The sequence below is a fragment of the Panthera uncia genome (genome assembly GCF_023721935.1).
Source record: "Panthera uncia isolate 11264 chromosome E2 unlocalized genomic scaffold, Puncia_PCG_1.0 HiC_scaffold_19, whole genome shotgun sequence".
Classification (NCBI taxonomy): Eukaryota; Metazoa; Chordata; class Mammalia; order Carnivora; family Felidae; genus Panthera; species Panthera uncia.
The window spans coordinates 22,854,740-22,863,978 of NW_026057588.1; positions in this window are offsets into that span (position 1 = coordinate 22,854,740).

The window sequence follows — 9,239 nt, forward strand, 5'->3', positions numbered from 1 at the left end:
GGCAGGTTGATTACCTTAGACCACTTACATGAAAGAGGTAGTATCTTGTTCTTACTGGAAGAGGTACTTAGTCTGGGTATGGATTTGCCTTCTTTGTATGCAATGCGCTCCTGCCAAAACTACTATCTATGGACTGATACAATGCCTTATCCACCATTATGGTATTCCACACAGAATTTTTTCTGATCAAGGAACTTACTTTATAGCAAAAGAAATGTGGCAATTGGCCATGCTCATGAAATTTTTACCATGTTCTCTACCATCCTAAAGCAACTGGTTTAGAGAGCAGAATGGCCTTTTGAAGACTCTGTTAAGCACCAGCTAGTGGCAATACATTGCAGAGTTGGGGCAAAGCTTTCCAAAAGTCTGTATATACTCTGAACTAGCATCCAATATAGTGTACTGTTTCTTCCATAGCCAGGATTCATAAGTCCAGGAATCAAGAGGTAGAAATGAGAGTGGTACCACTTACTCTTACCCTTAATGACCCATTAGCAAAACTTTTGCTTCCTGTACCAGAACATTATTGTCTGCTAGCCTAGGGGTATTAGTTCCAGTGGGGGGATGCTTCCACCAGGAGACACAACAATGATTCCATTGAACTATAAGTTAAGACTGCTACCAGGCCACCCTGGGTTCCTCATACCTCTGAATCAACAGGCAAAGAAGGGAGTTATTGTGCCATCTGGAGTGATTGATCCTGATCAACAAAGGGAAATTTGACCAGGGAGGTAAAGAAGAGTCTGAAATACTGGAGATCCTTTAGGATATCTCTTATATTACCATGCCCTGTGATTAAAGTCAATGGAAGACTACAATAACTCTCCAGGCAGTACTATTTTTTTTTATTTTATTTTTTTATTTTTTAAAATTTACATCCAAATTAGTTAGTATATAGTGAAACAATGATTTCAGAAGTAGATTCTTTAATGCCCCTTACCCATTTAGCACATCCCCCCTCCCACAACCCCTCCAGCAACCCTCAGTTTGTTCTCCATGTTTGAGTCTCTGCTGTTTTGTCCCCCTCCCTGTTTTTATATTATTTTTGTTTCCTTTCTCTTATGTTCATCTGATTTGTCTCTTAAAGTCCTCATATGAGTGAAGTCATATGATTTTTGTCTTTCTCTGACCAATTTCACTTAGCGTAATACCCTCCAGTTCCATCCACATAGTTGCAAATGGCAAGATTTCATTCTTTTTGATTGCCGACTAATGCTCCATTGTGTGTGTGTATATATATATACATATATGTATATATATGTGTGGTGTATATATATACATATATGTATACATATATGTATATATGTGTGTGTGTGTATATATATATATATACACACCACATTTTCTTTACCATTCATCCATCAATGGACATTTGGGCTCTTTCCATATTTTGGCTATTGTTGATAGTGCTGCTATAAACATGGGGGTGCATGTGTCCCTTCAAAACAGTACGCTGTATCCCGTGGATAAATGCCTAGGAGTGCAATTTCTGGGTCATAGGGTAGTTCTATTTTTAGTTTTTTGAGGAACCTCCATACTGTTTTCCAGAGTGGCTGTACCAGCTTGCATTGCCACCAACAATGCAAAAGAGATCCTCTTTCTCTGCATCCTCGCCAACATCTGTTGTTGCCTGAGTTGTTAATGTTAGCCATTCTGACAGGTGTGAGGTGGTATCTCACTGTGGTTTTGGTTTGGATTTCCCTGATAATGAGTGATGTGGAGCATTTTTTCATGTGTCGGTTGGCCATCTGGAGGTCTTCCTTGGAGAAGTATCTATTCATGTCTTTTGCCCATTTCTTCACTGGATTATTTGTTTTTTGGGTGTTGAGTTTGATAAGTTTTTTATAGATTTTGGATACTAACCCTTTATCTGATATGTAGCTTGCAATTATCTTCTCCCATTCCATCGGTTGTCTTTTAGTTTTGTTGATTGTTTCCTTAACTGTGCAGAAGCTTTTTATTTTGATGGGGTCCCAGTAGTTCATTTTTGCTTTTGTTTACCTTGCCTCTGGAGATGTGTTGAGTAAGAAGTTTCTGCAGCCAAGATCAAAGAGGTTTTTGCCTGCTTTCTCCTCGAGGATTTTGATGGCTTCCTGTCTTACATTGAGGTCTTTCATCCATTTTGAGTTTATTTTAGTGTATGGTGTAAGCAAGTGTTCCAGGTTCATTTTTCTGCCTGTCGCTGTCCAGTTTTCCCAGCACCACTTGCTAAAGAGACTGTCTTTATTCCATTGGATATTCCTTCCTGCTTTGTCAAAGATTAGTTGGCCATATGTTTGTGGGTCCATTTCTGGGTTCTCTATTCTGTTCCATTGATCTGAGTGTCTGTTCTTGTGCCAACCAGGCAGGACTATTAATGACCCAGACTCTTCAGGGATGAAGATTTGGATCACCCACCAGGTAAAGAACAATGATGAGCTGAGGTGCTTGCTTAAAACAAAGGGAATCCAGAATGAAGAGTGAAAGAAAGTTGTTATAAATACCAGCCATGATCATGTGACCAGTTACAGAAACAAGAACTGTAATTGGCATGAGTCTTTCCTCCTTATTCTGTTATGAATGTATTGTGTACACTTACACACACACACACACACACACACACATGTTTTCTTTCTTCTACCACTCCATATCATGTATTATAAGATATGTTCACTTTAGGGACACCTGGTGGCTCAGTCAGTTGAGCGGCTGACTCTTGATTTCTGCTCAGGTTATGATCCCAGGGTCACGGCACTGAGCATAGATCCTGCTTAAGATTCTCCCTTTTTCTCCCTTTGCCCCTCTCCCCCGCTTGCATGTGCACTCCTTCTCAAATTAAAAAAACAAAAAGCATGTTGATTTTAGGGGCGCCTGGGTGGCTCAGTCACTTAAGCATCTGACTTCGACTCAGGTCATGACCTCACAGCTCATGAGTTCCAGCCCCACATCAGACTGTGTGCTGACAGCTCAGAGCCTAGAGCCAGCTTCAGATTTCTGTGTGTGTGTGTCTCTCCCCCCTCCCCCACTCATTCTCTGTCACTCTCTCTGTCTCAAAAATAAATAAACATTAAAAAAAAGTATGCTGATTTTAAATCATTGTATTTAAGTTACAGGATATCAAGAAGAGTAAGCATCACTCACAGACTTTACCTCCTCTTCTGGGAAAGGGGCTAGTGTGTTTTTGGTTTTACACAGGATAGTTGTGTCATGGTAGGTGGAACTATGATCTTGTTATTGTCTTAATTTGGTGATTAGGTGTGGTTTAAGGAGATATGTATGGGTGTCATATTAACAAAGAGTGCACTTATGATTAATTTTATGGGTCAATTTTATGTGTTCAGATTTCTGGTTAAACATTATTTTGGGGTTTGTCTGTGAGGATGTTTATAGAATTAGTATTTGAATCACTATACTGAGGAGAGAGGATTGCCTTCCCCATGTGGACAGCTTCATCCAACCCACTGAAGGCCATAAAGGTAAAGGAAGGGAGGATTTAGAGGGAAAAAAGGTGAAGAGGTGGAAGATAATGTGGCACCTTTCTCTGCCTGAGGGCTGGGATGGGACATTGATCTTTTCCTACCCTTCACACCAAGACTAAAATCTATTGAAATCTATACCATCAGCTCTCTGGCTCTCAGGCCTTTATACGTGTGTGTGTGTGTGTGTGTGTGTGTGTGTGTGTGTGTATGAAGTACATATATATGTGTGTCAAATATATTTGTGTGTGTCAAATACATATATATATGAGTTTCAAATATATATATATATATGCACACACATATATGTGTATACACACACACACACACACACACAAACATACACAGTATGAATATATATTTCATATGAAGACCAGTTGCCAGTCCTTGGATTCTCCCACTGACCCAAGACCACAGCATGCCTAGCCTGTATGCTTCTCCCTGCCCCCAAAGGTACCCCAAAGTACCTGGGGAGGAGGGTAATAGAGGTGCTATCTCACCTTCATTTGGCTCAGCCCCAAGAAATCCCACTGCTCTGGGCCAACCCTAACATGGACAGAAGTACCACAGCACCATATGAAATCTGAACACTCCAGAGCAGGGCAGACTCTCATGAATCATCTGATTTGGAGACAGACATATTTTTAACTGAATGTCTCTTCATTACTTCAAATGCTTGTAACTAAGGGGTATTGATAGTAAAATAAAGAAAGTAATTAAATGTTATAATTGACCCATGGCCCCAGTTAAAGTGACTCACATAATCCATATTTCTGTGTCCCATTCTGCAGAGCTCAGGGTCACCTTCTCTCTGACACCAGCCCTATTTCTTCCACTTGGTATTTATGAGCTATTCTCCATGTCTTTGCAAATCTTACCCAACTTTAAGGCACAGGGTGAGCCCACATCCTCCAGGGAGACTTCTTTGCTTGATTTCCTCTGAACTTTTTCTAGTCATTAATCCTACTTCTAAATCTCATTATTCGATGTGTTGAGAAAATAGCACATATATTGCTACATCAAAAATATTTTTAGGGGCGCCTGGGTGGCTCAGTCGGTTAAGCGTCCGACTTCAACTCAGGTCATGATCTCGCGGTTCGTGAGTTCAAGCCCCGCATCGGCCTGGAGCCTGTTTCAGATTCTGTGTCTCCCTCTCTCTCTCTGACCCTCCCCCATTCAAGCTCTGTCTCTCTCTGTCTCAAAAATAAATAAACGTTAAAAAAAATTATAACAATTTCATAACTGCCTTTCATTATACTTGGTTTCCTTTGTAATCCTATATATTTTATTTTTGCACCTAAAAATATTCTGTAAAGAAGTCCAGAAGCTTCCCTCAGTAGGATCATGGCACAGAAAAGGTTAAGAATTTCTGTTTATGCTTTCATATTTCTGACTCTCCTATCGCCCAACTGAGGGAGGCCTGGGTCCTAGAGCAGCTAGAGGAGCAGCCATCAGGTGGCTCTGGAGAAAGTACCTTCCCCTCCTACCTGCCCACTGGAGAGTACTTCCAAGAAGGCCCCATGCTAATCAGACCAGCAAAGAGTCTTCTTTATGGCAGATGGAGGCTCTAGCACTTGTCAGGGACTGGGAATAGGAGTTGTCAGATGAAAAGAAAACTTTGGGCTTAGCCAGCTTGGGCCCCCCACCAAGACCAAATAGTTCTATCTATACTTAACAATGACACCAGGGCCACCAGGGCCATCACTGCTGCTTATTGGACTACAAGATGGGCTGAGAGAAGCTGCTACAAGACTTGCTTCTTGGTGGAAGCTTTAAGAAGAGACAGTGCAAAATTTGCCACTTTTTCCTTCTTCTCTTGGCTTCCATCAGCCTGATTCCGTCAGTGATGCCAATAAATAGATTAGATTATATTACATTTTGTAATTTAAAAAGCTACACAACAACATGGTATGCCCTATCATGTCTTCAACATGTTTTTTCTTGACTGGTAGCCAAGTAACTGCTGTCACAGGGTAAATACCATATCTTTGTTCATTCAACTTGCTCAGCACTGGGGTTCTGTGTCCTTTTTTTTTTAATTTAAATTTAAGTTAGTCAATATACAGTGTAATCTTGGCTGCAGGAGTAGAACCCAGTGATTCATCTCTTACATATGACACCCAGTGATCATCTCGAAAAGTGTCCTCTTGTGGCCATCACCCATTTAACCCATCTTCCCACCCATCCCCCACTCCTGCAATCCTAAGTTTGTTCTCTGTATTTAAGAGTCTCTTATGGTTTGCTGGGGCTCTATGTTTCCTTGGGGCCACAAGTATTACCACTCACTGCAACAGAAAACCCTACTAATCACAGTAGCAAGTAGAGGTGTCTAACCAAATTGTGCAGGCCAAACAACTGCCTCAGCACTGGAGACAATAATGTTGACTTGGGTCCCTAGGAGAGGAATCTCAGGTTTAGGATGGATCAGAGAGTGAGGAAGGGCAGGAGTTCTTGCTGAACATGATATCAGTTATATAGTGGCTGTATGTTCTTTCTCTGCATAGCATCTCTTAAGGGAACCACCTCTCACACTCGCTCAGTTCATCCACTTTAGAGATAGGGATAGGCATATCAACCAGGCCAGGCAAGTCAGGGAACCCCATTCCCCTGGCCATAGTGGTTGGCTCAGGGATGGGTGCATGACCAAAGCTGACCAGTCAGAATTCTCCCCAGGATTTTTGCTAGAACCAGAAAGAGGAGTTCCACCTTTCAGTAGGACCACCAGCTATGAGGATAATGTAACCTTAATACTGCCAGAGTCATCTTTGCCTGCCCATGGAAGAGTCTGCCTGAATAATATGTCACAGAATAAACCAGAGAAGAACTACGGAAAAAAGGAAGATTCCTGGGAACAATAATTCATTTTCTGGGTCCACCTGTGCCTAAGCCAGATTCACACAACACATGCACAAGCACACAGTGATCTTTCTAACTTTATGAGTCAGTGAGTTCCATTTTTCTATATTGTTTAAATTAATTGAATTGGCTTTCTGCCACTTGCAAACATAGGGGTCTGTCCTGATTCATGCCATGCTCCATCCTTTTGGAAGCTCCTTTGTAGTCCATGTGGTCCTCACACCATCACTATGGAGTGAATGCAACATAGATTCCTCCACCTATTTTACCAAAAGTGTTAATGAGGCCCAGAAAGAATCATTTTGCCCCAACCTTACAACACTTAGTGTTATTGCCAGGGCTGATGTCAGCATCTTGACTCCCTCATGCAACCACACTGCCCTTGGGTCCCTATTTACATTGTCTGCTGAGAGTCTCTTAGCTGCAGGTTGGTGGTGACAGGCAAGGGAACCACACTCTTCCAAGCTGGAAGTAGGACCAGTGCATCTTCCTCATATTAATCTCTCCATTCCAGAGACTTTGAGTTCACAGATACAATTAGGACAATCCCTCTCCTGGTAATTCAGTCTCTGCTGTTAATCATTAGGTCATTAACCTTCACTCTGATAACAAGCTCATGTTTAATTCAAACAGATCTGTTACCAAGGCAGTCTCCTTGGGAATCTCCATCCCCTTCTGGAAAGGTTTGAGGGTGAGAGTGGTACAAGGAAAGGGAGGGAGGTTCTGGACCTTTCTCTGGCTTTCAGTGAGTTTTGTCTAATCTCAAAAAAATAACACTGCAAGCCTGAGACAAATAATTCTGGTGAATTCCTGGACCTCAATTTCTCCAAATGAAAAATGAAGAGTTTAAACTAAACTCAGCTCCAAAATATCAGAGCAGTTTCAAGAGTGGGCAAGGGGTGCACAGCCCTGAACCCTCCCTGTTCCTCCTCAACCAGAGCAGTTATATTTTTATTTGCCTTTTAAATTTTATTTTTACTATAATTTAATCAGAAACATAATGAATACATTTCTATTGTAAGATATCCAACCAACAAGTGTAAGTTCCCTTGGCTACCTCTCCTAAATCCAGTTCCCTTCTTCCTACCCCCAGAGGTAACTTATTAGTTTGGAAGAGTTTTACCCTTCCAGGCATTAATATATATGGATAATATTCCTTTGTGTATGTGAGTTCTTTTAGTTTTATGAAATAAATATAATTTTGAAAACTTATTTTTTAACTTGTTATTTGAACAATATATCTTGAAGATAGCCCATCTTAGTTTCTACAATTCTACATTATTCTTTTTATAAGTCACTTTGTTGTTAAGGCTCTGAAAAAAATCAATAAAACACTTCCCACTTAGCTGTAGTTGGCCTGTTTTCTTTCATGGTTTTCCAAACCAGAAAACCACATAGAATCACATAATGGATTTAACAGATAATGAAAAGAATCATGTATTCAAGGTAAATGTCATTATTGCATACATTAGTCAGAATTGAAATTTCATCTTTTATGTGTGTCTCTCAAAAATACTGAAAAGAAAAAGGGAGGGTGTTTTAATGATCCCCAGAGGGCAATGTTGCCCTCAGTGGAGCAGACTCATTAGCTTCCCACCAGTTCTGTAAGGTCACTCTTGGGGAGACCTATGCTAATTGGCCCTTCATTTCCCTGGTGATGATACAACTTCTCCCCAGACTGGCAACTGCCTTGCAAGTTTACCTCTTAATATGGCCCTGACTCAAGTTTTCAGATAAAAAGACAGGAGGACAGATTACAGAACAAAGCTACTCACTGGCAATGTTATCACCCAAACTGCAACATTTTCCTAAATCTGGAAACAAGGCTACAGGACCTTTTTTGTTACTGGACATATTTCTGGCTTTCCATGGGTTTTGTCTGGTCTTAAGAAAATAACCCTGCAGGGGTGCCATGGTGGCTTAGTCCATTAAGCTTCTGACTCTTGATTCTGCTCAGGTCATGGTCTCACCGGTCCATAAGATCCAGCTCCACATCAGCGCAAAGCCCTCTTGGGATTCTATCTCTCCCTTTTTTTCTTTTTTTTTTTTAATTTTAATTTTTTAATTTACATTCAAGTTAGCACATGGTGCAACAATGATTTCAGGAGTAGATTCCTTAATGCCCCTTACCCATTTAGTCCATCCCCCTCCCACAACCCCTCCAGCAACCCTCTGTTCTCCAATTTTAGGAGTCACTTATGTTTTGTCCCCCTCCCTGTTTTTATATTATTTTTGCTTCCCTTCCCTTATGTTCATCTGTTCTGTGTCTTAAAGTCCTCATATGGGTGAAGTCATGTGATATTTGCCTTTCTCTGACTGACAAATTTCGCTTGGCAAAATACCCTCTAGTTCCATCCACGTAGTTTCAAATGGCAAGATTTCATTCTTATTGACTGCCGAGTAATATTCCATTGTATATATATACCACATCTTCTTTATCTGTTCATCCATCAATGGACATTTGGGCTCTTTTCATACTTTGGCTATTGTTGATAGTGCGGCTATAAACATTGGGGTGCATATGCCCCTTTGAAACAGCATACCTGTATCCCTTGGATAAATACCTAGTAGCACAATTGCTGAGTCATAGGGTAGTTCTATTTTTAATTTTTTCAGGAACCTCCATACTGTTTTCCACAGTGGCTGCACCAGTTTGCATTCCCACCAGCAGTGCAAAAGACATCCTCTTTCTCCTCATCCTCACCAACATCTGTTGTTGCCTGAGTTGTTAATGTTAGCCATTCTGACAGGTGTGAGGTGGTATCTCATTGTGGTTTTGGTTTGGATTTCCCTGATAATGAGTGATGTGGAGCATTTTTTCACGTGTCGGTTGGCCATCTGGAGGTCTTCTTTGGAGAAGTGTCTATTCATGTCTTTTGCCCATTTCTTCACTGGATTATTTGTTTTTTGGGTGTTGAGTTTGATAAG